At 38.4% G+C, this 10,566-nt stretch overlaps 1 pseudogene; it reads right to left on the bottom strand.

The window, feature by feature from the left end:
- Positions 1-802: 802 nt before the first annotated feature.
- On the bottom strand, positions 803-2,441 carry LOC100965780 (annotated as a pseudogene).
- Positions 2,442-10,566: the final 8,125 nt, after the last annotated feature.

The raw sequence follows: 10,566 nt of genomic DNA, 5'->3' as shown, positions 1-10,566 counted from the left end.
CAATCATATTCTACTCTTAGAAAGATTCACTTGTACCCTTGTAAGATAAACCATAGAAGTGATCCCTCCAATCACCCTCCCTCCACCCATTCTCCTTTCCCTTTTCCCTCCCCCCTCCCCATATACTTAGGCTGTTATTAGGTTATAGATTAGATTTCATATGAAAGCTATAAATTAATAGGGCTGTGTACATTGGATACTTTTTCTTCCATTCCTGTGATACTTTGCTAAGAAGAACACTTTCCAGCTCCATCCATGTGAACATGAAGGACGTAAAGTCTTCATCTTTCTTTATGGCTGCATAGTATTCCATGGTGTACATATACCACAGTTTGTTGATCCATTCGTGGATTGATGGGCACTTGGGCTTCTTCCATGACGTGACAATTATGAATTGGGCTGCAATAAACATTCTGATACAAATATTTTTGTTGTAATGTGATTTTTGGTCTTCTGGGTATATACCTAATAAAGGAATTGCAGGATCTACAGTTCTACTTTAGACATAAAAACTCCTACAGTTATTTTATATCCCACCAGTTTCAACCTTCTCGGAACTATTATTTCTCTTATATGTATTATGATACACATTCTAATACTCCTTTATATACAATGTTGTTATTATATAGAATTTTTTTAAGTAAAGGATAGACTTTAATCTTTATTTACAGGATGCTTCAAGGTATGGAATTTCATATAGAAATAAGAAATCCTTTCAGAGGACAGGCTCCTTACAGTATGTACAGTTTGGAACTGTTCAAGTATAGTTTTGTTGTAAAAGTGCTACAATAACAAACCACATTTAAACAGAGTTCTTAGGGGAGAAATGGTAAGACAAACTTATACCAAATATAGCACACAACACCTTTGTGCCTCCACTATACAATCTAAAAGTTAAAAGTCCCTGAACTTGGAAGGTGCTTGGCAGCCTTCAGAGCTAGTTTCTGGGACTACATTTTGATCCTCTTCTTCCTCTACAGAGAAATACTGCTCAATCAAGTTTAATGAAGCCTGTACACAGACTCATTTTCATGGTTTTGCAGAGTTTCAATTTTGTCTAAACTTCCACATTCATTATGCAAAGTTTCTCAGTTTCACCTAGCTTCCTAGCAGCCTGAAAGATATTTGAAGTGGCATCCAGAATAACCAGGATCATTTTGGTATCTTTCGCAGTTAAGAGGTTCATCACTGGTTCTATTGTGCCACCATGACCGAAGTGTACAATCTGTTCAACTGTTCCACCACTTGTACAGTTGGTCAAAGCCCACGTGGCTTCCTTTTGTGTCTTAAAATCTTAGAACAGCAACAAGCAATGGGACTAGTCCAGGGTCCACAACTTGCTGGTCCTGACGGCCAGCTGTGATGTTTGACATTGTCCATGTGGCTTCCTTTTGAATGTTAGTTTGGGGGTTGGTCAGCAGGCTGGGAAAGACAGTAAGTGCCCCGGCATCAATTATAACCTGACTCTGTTCATCTGTCCAGTGACTTTTTTCCCCTATGGCTCTTAGCACAGGAGTCACAATTGGCAATTTAGTAGCTCCCAGAAGCTTCACAAGTACACGACTCCTGTTTCAATCTGTTCATTTAGGAAATATCCCAGCAGGGATCGGCTAATACCTCCGGGTCATCGTGATGCAGGAGACACACTGAAGTAGGAAGAATCTGCTCCACAGCATCTAATGGGGTGCGGGACTCTTGCTGTGACAAAGGTTTGAAAATGTCCAGGTAAGATAACATAAGTAACCAAGCTGACATATCAGGACTCGCTAGAAGAGCCAACAGTGGGTCGACTGCACCATACTTGATAATCCAGTCTCAGAAAACTGAACATCACCTGCAGTGTTTCCCGGAGCCCACACAGCTTGTTCACTGATACGAGCATGGGGAGACGCCAACAGAGAAATGAATGCTGGGATAGCACCTCCATCTACCACAGCCTTAGTCTGGTCTGATGTCCCAGAAGCAATGTTAGTGCCCAAGCAGATCCAGACTGAATGGGACTGCCATCGGTTCTGCCCAAGAAGGACACAAATTTGAGGATCAAACCAGCTCAGATTATATTGTTGATGGGAGGCTGTTTTTCTCTAGAAAACAGGTAAGGAGAATGAGACACAGAGAGGTTCAGTAGAACATAGAAAATCCTGGCAGCTTGAGTAGCTTGGAGCTGCTTTTCCATATTGGTGCTGTTTATACCTTTGACAGTGTCATTCACAGATCACTTTACAGCAGCCTGGTGGCTGCGTTTTTCCTGCAGTGAGAAGGAGCCTCATCAGGAACCGAGCTTCCATTCCTCCTTTTCAGCATCTGGTCATCTTTCTTATCTTTCCACAGTAAAACATTAACTTCTATTCAGCGTCGCCTCATTTCCGTCCCATCTTTTCCCTTGTTCTTGAACTGTTCAGTCGGGCAGCTGGTGAATTAGCATTCTTGTTAGTGGACATGGTTATGAGACAAAAGGCGAAACCTGCACAGCTAGCTCGGGCTTTCACAGGAGGCGGCGCAGGACGCAGAGGCTCTGGGTGGGCTGCCCTGGAAACACAGCCCAGCTCAGCCAGAACACGGTGTTCTGTAGAATCTTGGTAAGCGCACTCCATCTTCTGAAGTGCTGGGAAAAAAGGACTGCATAGTCTCTTTACTCTGAAAGTCTTATTGACTAACACAGAATAAATCTCGGTAAATTATTCAAGACTTAATTTGCTCTGTCGTTCCTCTGCATTGGGATGTGTGAAGGTATGGGCAGAGTCAATTCGTATTCATCTAGTTAAGTAAACAAGAAGCAGCCAATTATAATCAGTTTCTGAAAATTATACACTATTTCCTTCAAAAAAGAACTTTGTCCTGATGCACGAATAGTCAGGGTGATCCACTGTCGTATCAAAGCATAGGAATTTTTGAGTTAAGGACAGGAAGTAAAGTTTTGCAATCTAGATATTTTACATTTTACAGTGCTCTACATTTTTCAAAAATGTTTTCATATATCTTTTGGCAGTAGACATAAAATACACAATAATGTTATAACATTATTTAATACTGAATATTAGGTTTTACTTGGAATTCTTTGACAGACCATACAGAATGGTGGAAATATTAAAATCCGAATGCCTAGGGTTGATTCCTGGTCCCACCGCTTGTAGCCTGTGTGAACTTTAGCAAGTTACTGAACCTCTCTGTGTCTCATTCTCCTTACCTGTAAAATAGGAATTATTATACAAATTGTGATAAATTAATTAATACATATAACACATTTATATTCTCTCTAGAACTCAATTAGCATTACATAAGTGTCTGCTTTTATTATTATTTGGGAGAAATTTCAACTTGTTATGACTTCTAGTTGAATTAAAACTTATTACCTCAAACTTTAAATGGATCAACTGTAGTTGATAAAACAGTTTATTTCTACAACTACAATGCAAGAAACCTAAGTATAATCATAGCATTTTAAACTTCTCTCCTTCACCATCCACATAACACATTCATTATTCCGTGCTCCATAAATGCCTGCTATTTTTTTTTTTTATTGAATGGTAACTATGTACATTAATGCACTTCTGGGGTACAGTGTAAGGTTTTCACATGCAATCTGAAATACTTCCATCAAACTGCTCAACACAGCCTTCATGTCATTTTCTCAGTTATTGCTTTAAAACGTTCACATTCTACTCTTAGAAAGATTCACCTGTACCCCTATAAGGTAAACCTCAGAAGTGATCCCTCCAAACCCCCTCCCTCCACCCATACCCCCCTCCCTTCTCCCTCCCATAAATGCCTGCTATTGCCAGTTAACTATACACTTTCATTGGAACGCGTTCAAATTTGGCCTCTTTTAAAATTTTTCTTTGGTTTGCTCAAGCGTCCTGGGAACATTTTTTTGCTTTTTCCTTTTGGTCAATTGAAACAAATACACAGCAATTAAAAAACATAGATATATCTATCTCCCTATAATCCCATTCTCCAGAGCTTTGTTCCCTGCCATATAAGCTATGTACATATCCATGTACACGCATTCCAAGAACTTCCCATAAAGCTGGGGTGTGCCGCGCACAATGGGCTTCTATTGTGTTCTTCCTCTTCACACAACACATACATCTTACTTGCTTCATACACGTAGATTTAGCCTTATTCTTTCCTCTTTGTTTTTTGCAAAAGTTCAGAGGTATGCAAACACATATGCTCTGCACAATTATGTATGTACATATATAGTGAACACCCAAAATCCACTACTCAGGTTAAGAACAACATTGCCAGTGGGTCTTAACTTTATTTTAATGGCTACCATAGTGTCCTGGTTTATGTCGACACCTTCGCTCACTTCCTATTCACTGATCAATAGATATTTAAGTAGTCCCTAAATGTTTTGCAGTTACTAAATCATATAATCAAGAATTTCTATTTTACTTTTACATTGCCACGTCACTGTTTCTGTATGATAGATTCCTAGATGTGGGATTACTGGGTCATAGGAGGCATAATTTTCAGATTTCCAGGGAAAGCTATGTTATCCTCCAGAAGATGGTACAAATTTATACTTCCACCAACAATATAATAGAGTTTATTTCCCCACGCTCAGCACCAATCCAATAGCTGTTGCAACCAACCTTTTAAATTTTCTAACCTGATGAGAAAAAATATCACACTTATGTCATTTATATTGCTTTGCTGGTAAAGTTTAGCACCATGTCATATTTATTATGTGTTTAGACTTCTGTGGTGAATTGCCGTTCATTCCCCAAACCCACTCTACTATTTACTTATGTTTCCTTACTAATTTGTAGAATTTCTTTATAAAACCAATGTATTTACATATAAATCCTTTGTCTGTTATGAGCCACCATAATTTTCTTCTGTGTAGATATGATTTTAAAGTTTTTATAATATTATTGAATACATGAAGGCATAGATGCTGTTTGGTTCAAGAATGGATATTTAATAAGCTATTTTTTCACACATTTCCTCACAGTATTTCAGCTTCTCACAAAAGCACATGGATTATTGAATCTAGAATTGGATTTGTTGGGCCAGGTGCAGTGGCTTATGCCTGTAATCTCAGCACTCTGTGAGGCTGAGGCAGGTGGACTGTCTGACTTCAGGAGTTCAAGACCAGCTTGAGCAAGAGTGAGACTCCATGTCTACTAAAACAATAGATAAATTAGCTGAGTGTTGTGGTAGGCACCTATAGTTCTAGCTACTTGGGAGGCTGAGACAAGAGGATTGCTTAGTCTAAGAATTTGAGGTTATTGTGAGCTATAATGCCATAGCACTCTAGTAAGGGCAACAAAGTGAGGGCAACTCTGTCTCAAAAAAATAATAATAATTGTATTTGTCATTTTGGTTTCCTTTGGTGAATGTGCACCTGCTTAGTAAGTCATTTGTACCTAATTCTTGTTATTCTTATGGACAGAGGGCGTTGAATTGCTAAAAACCTTGGGGACTATTTTATTTTATTTTATATTATTTTTTTTTTTTGCAGTTTTTGGCCGGGGGTAGGTTTGAACCTGCCACCTCTGGTATATGGGGCCAGCGCCCTACTCCTTTGAGCCACAGGCACTGGCCTTTGGGGGCTATTTTAGAGGTATATATCTAGTTTTCCAAAGAGGCAATTTATGACTACATCAAATGGATCATTATATGGAACCTACCTGTTCTTCAGTAAAAGTACAATTACATTTTTAGAGTTAAATGGGTTCTCAAGACTTCAGATCACTTTTCTTAACAAAGGTTCTTAAATGTGCCCCAACACGTCTCTCAGTATTTTATGTTTCTAGCAATTTTTTGTTGTTGTTAAGAAAGAAACTCTGGATGTGATAGAAAGGTTAGACATATTCTAGGAAAAAATGAATAATTTATTAAATAATAACACTTTATATATTGCTAATATAAATGAATAATTGCTCTATTCAGAGAGAAAACTATGCAACTTACTATTCTTATAAGAAACACACATACTTTTGCAAAAGTTACTAAAGCCACTTATTTTTTTCTTTTTCTTTCAAATTTATGGGTGACTTCTCAATACAGGAAGGTGCCTTTGAAAACCTATAGATAAAACAGATAATTCTGTGACTTAAATTTTTAAAATTTTATGTTTTTTAATCTGAGCTAAAGTGGGGGGGGCAGGGTTAGTATCTGTAGGAAAAAAAGAATAACGTGTTTAGAAATATTCCTTACGCTTTCTTAAGTCTAAAATGTGCTTCACAGTATGTTATTCTTTTTAAATGTTTAATACATTTAATGTGTTTTTAATATGTTTGGCATGCTAGAAAAGAAATACGTTCTATTTTTCATTCTCTGCTAATTGTATCCTGTTTGTTGTTTAGTTCAAATGCATGAAGTGCCTAGACACTGGCAGGAGATTTTAGCTGGGCTCAGCTTTTAGCAAGCCAAAAGATTTTGAAAGAAGATGAGCATTCTTTAGCTTCCAAAATGTTGACTCTGGATTTAGCAGCCACTTAGTAATAATAGACTACCCACTGACTCAAAGGTCAGAATCAGAGACTGATTAGAACATAGTGATTATGTGAAGAAAGAAACATCGGGTCATCCAGTGCCAAGTTTGAGCCGGACTGTGTTCTGTGACCTACTTTGCTTAGATTGGTTTGGTCTCTACCAAACATGTGCCAGTATTCTCGGGAGATTATTAACAGTTATTATTTAGAATTTGAAGGTCTTAAATAAGTCAAATATGAATGATCCTAACCTTCCCAGCAATACTATCAGTGTAGCTAATTTATTAAAATTATGTGATATAAAAGAATATTATAATGTATAAAAACTAATACTAGCAATGTTCCTGGAAGACTTGATGTAAGCAAATATTACAAACTTCACCACTACCTATATAGCTTATAGGTTATTTTGTTGATACTTATATATTTAAATGACAGCTTCATTGAGATATAATTAATACACATAAGATTTGCCCTTTTACTATGTACGATTCTGTAATTTTTAGTATAGTCACAGAGTTGCAACATACCATTAGCAGTCACTCCCTAACGTTGATCCCTTGGAATAATTAATAAAACCTATAGGCCATTGACTAGAGTGAGAAAAAAAAATAAGAGAGGAGACACACACATACAACAAAGGCAAACTTTTTAAAGTTAATTGAATAAGAGAATACTATTATATTATTATGAATATTTTTGTCAGTAATGTGAAAGTTTAGATGAACAAATTCCTAGGAAAATATAATTTACTAAAGGTAAAGAAAAAGAAAAATAGAGAAAAATCTACATAGTTTTATTACTTTCAACAAAAAATTATTCATATTCAAAGTCCTCTCTACAAAGAAAAGTCCAGGTCCAGATAACTCTACCTGTGAATTCTACCAGAGAATTAAGGAAGAGATAACTCTTGTCTGTTGGAATGTACTCTAACACAAACCCTCGCAAATAATAGAAAGTGAGCAACATGTTTCATGAGGCTGGCATAACTTCATCACCAACCCTGAAGATATTATGAGAAGGGAAAATTATGATGGAATACATAATTATCTGTAATTATGTAGCAGGTACCTAAGAGCATTTGATAAGATTTAACATTCTCTTTTGATAAACAAAAAAACGTAGCTAACGAGGTACAGAAAGGAACTTCACTAATCTGATAAGAATTTCTACGAAGAAACAATTAGCAATATTATACTCAGTGGGGGATGCAGCAAGAGCTTGGGATCTGGAGGAAAGCAAGGATGATCAATGATCACTATCACCACCAGTTTCAGCCTTGTTCTAAAGGCCTGAGCACACACATTAAGGCAGAAAAAAACCCATCATGCATTTAACCTTGGACATGCTGAGTTTGAACTCAAGCTCAACACTTTCAACACTGAATTCATCTCTTCTGTACCTTCCACTTCTCCTGTTTTCCCAAGTTAGGTAAATGTACCACTGAGCAATCCAGCCAGGCAATCCAGAAATTCAGGACTTATATGACTATCCTCTATTTTACCTTACAAACGCATCTCCAAACTCTGTTAATTCTTCCTCTAACTTGCTTTTCAAATATAAACCTTCCTCTCCATTCCCCATTGCTGATGTCTTGGTTCAAATTCATGACATCACTTTCTCATTGTCTAACTTATGATCCAGTTTGGCTTAATTTTAGTGAGTTCCACAGGCTATCAAGATTAGAGCATTGGCTACAATTCCATCCATATACCCCACCACTTCTTTCCATTTTTCCTGAGCTACCTGAATTCTGAATATATCCTGGTTTTGTTTTTTATATTGAATTTTAACTGGTGAATCTAATCGCTCTTGTCCTTGTCTGCTGGCTAAACTTCTAGTCTAGCCTTCTAGTCTCAGTTTCATTGAATTTCCTGAGGACCTTCCTGTTTCAACCACCACCATCCCAAGTGGACTCAGGAATTGCCTCTGCATTCCCACAGCATTTAAACATACTTCTCTAGACTGTTTGCCTCCTCATAATTTGTTCATATGTCTGTTCTTCCTTGTGCCTGCGAGCTCCCTGGGCCCAGTTGTGTTTTCGCCACTCACTACAGTGATTTAGAGCCTGGTCACTATATGCAAAGAAACCTGGGAGTTTCACAAATGAGTGGAGCACACAGCACTGAGTGGAGCACACAGGAGAAGATGAGACTGTAGGAAGCCGAGATGAGAGAGCATGTGCCTTGACTCTGTCATGCCTTTGACCCAAGCAGCAGTCCACAGGGAAGAACTTCAGGAAGGCAGCCATCCGTGCGTCCCAAGTTCTGGGTCCTCGTCTCTCTTACTCTCCCCAATTTTTCCTACCTCATTTGCATTTATCTAGAATATAAATTCTGCCTTCTGTTCCCATTTCTAGCCCAGAACTTGCCTCAAAGCCCTCCCAATGGATTTGGTCCATTCAGTTTGGGCCTCAGTGTCCCTCCTGACACAGAATTTATTCTGTTTCCCATCTATTCCAAGTCACTGTACCCTGAATCAGACTATGACCCCCAGATCATGTTTCAGTGTTCCACATAATCCACATTACTTTGGGGAACACCCCCAAATGTAGGGGGAGATGTATTAGGCAATGCCAAAATGAATATCAGCTTAATTTCAAGAGCAGGGGAAGAAAGAGAGGAAGGGAGAAAGAGGGGACGGAAAGAAAAGTGGAGTCATGGGAGAAAGTCCCGAGGACAACCTGGAAAATTTTATCTAAAAGCATCTCTTTGATTTAAAGCCACTTTTCACAGCCTGACGTACGTGCACCGCAGGTGTACACACACTCACTCATTCTTCCGTTCCCTCATTCCTGTTGGCATTTGTGGAACTCTTTCTGATCACCAGTCACTCTGCTGGGCTCTGGAATAAGAGATTTCAGAATAAACACGTTGCCTCCACTCTTCAGATTGCTCATCATCGGGGAAGGAGAGATAGTTCCATGAATGATAGTTATAGAATAATAACAGAAATGTGTCCATAGAAACATACACAGGTCCGTTAGTAACAGAGGTGAGGGGAGCAGTCTTACAGGTGACATCCAGTGCCTGGCAAAGACCAAAGATGTTAAATATTTCATTCAAAGCTCTCTATAACCAGCCCCACAGTAGCTTTGCCAGCCTTATTTTTTTTTAAATTCTAAACTCCAACCATATGGGAGACCACATCAGGAAATTTAGAGTTCATTTTAGAAAGACATTTTTTCATCGTCCAGTGAATACCAAAAGAGCTGTGGCCACAGCTTGTACTTTCTATAAAGTCTTGTAATTCAAGGTAGGGAAGCAAGGGTGATTTATTTTGGGGCGGTGCTTTCATAGAATAACTTTGTGTTAAATATAGTCAACGTGCCACCGGCGTTATGTAAACTCTCTGATGACAAATAGTTTAAATTTAGTCTCACAGATAATCTAAAATCATGTCTGGTTAGATTTAAAATGCATTTTCTGCTCTATCATCTCTCCGAGGAAGTATACCCTATCGTTCCCCCCCACCCCTTTAGGCTAATGTTAACATTTAAAGTTAATATACATTTCCTAAGCACGCACCAATGTTGGTGGGTTTCTGACGGATGATGAGGAAGGAAATTGTCTAAGGAAGAAAATGTACCTTGCACAATCTCCAAATGAATAACCAAATGTGTGCTTAAATGGCACATTTTTCTCACGTGTGTGTTGCAAACAACTTGCACAAAAACACTTTAAGTCCTGTGCCAAGCAAGTGTACAGTACACGCAGTTGCAGTGTTCACTGGTAACATGGTAGGAGCCACCTTTGGGTGGAGTTATATTATTGCCAACGGATTTAGTTGTTGTGGTTTCATCTAACACTTACTGTCACTTTGAACAATCAGGGTTGTTTGATCCAGCGTTAGAAGACAGCATTTCACGAGAAGCAAGACAACATCGATGCCAGCTGTCTGGGCTGGCAGCGTGCGTCACACCTCAGACAGCCTGCCCAGTCGCTGCTTTCCGGTTCCTGTTTTTGTCTGAAAAATGGCAACGCTAGGGATCTAAAAGTAATTATGAAAGCCCCCCATTGTGAATCTTTGTCAACAAATGCAAAGGTAGGCAAAAGCCTGCTTGATTCTGAATCAAACATTAAAGTATATACAGTAGCGATTTCCTTTTAAAAACAATTTA

The sequence above is a fragment of the Otolemur garnettii genome, unplaced genomic scaffold (genome assembly GCF_000181295.1).
Source record: "Otolemur garnettii isolate 467f Iridium unplaced genomic scaffold, OtoGar3 scaffold00010, whole genome shotgun sequence".
Classification (NCBI taxonomy): Eukaryota; Metazoa; Chordata; class Mammalia; order Primates; family Galagidae; genus Otolemur; species Otolemur garnettii.
Note: the sequence above shows the minus strand (reverse complement) of the source record. Positions and strands in the feature narration are given on the sequence as shown.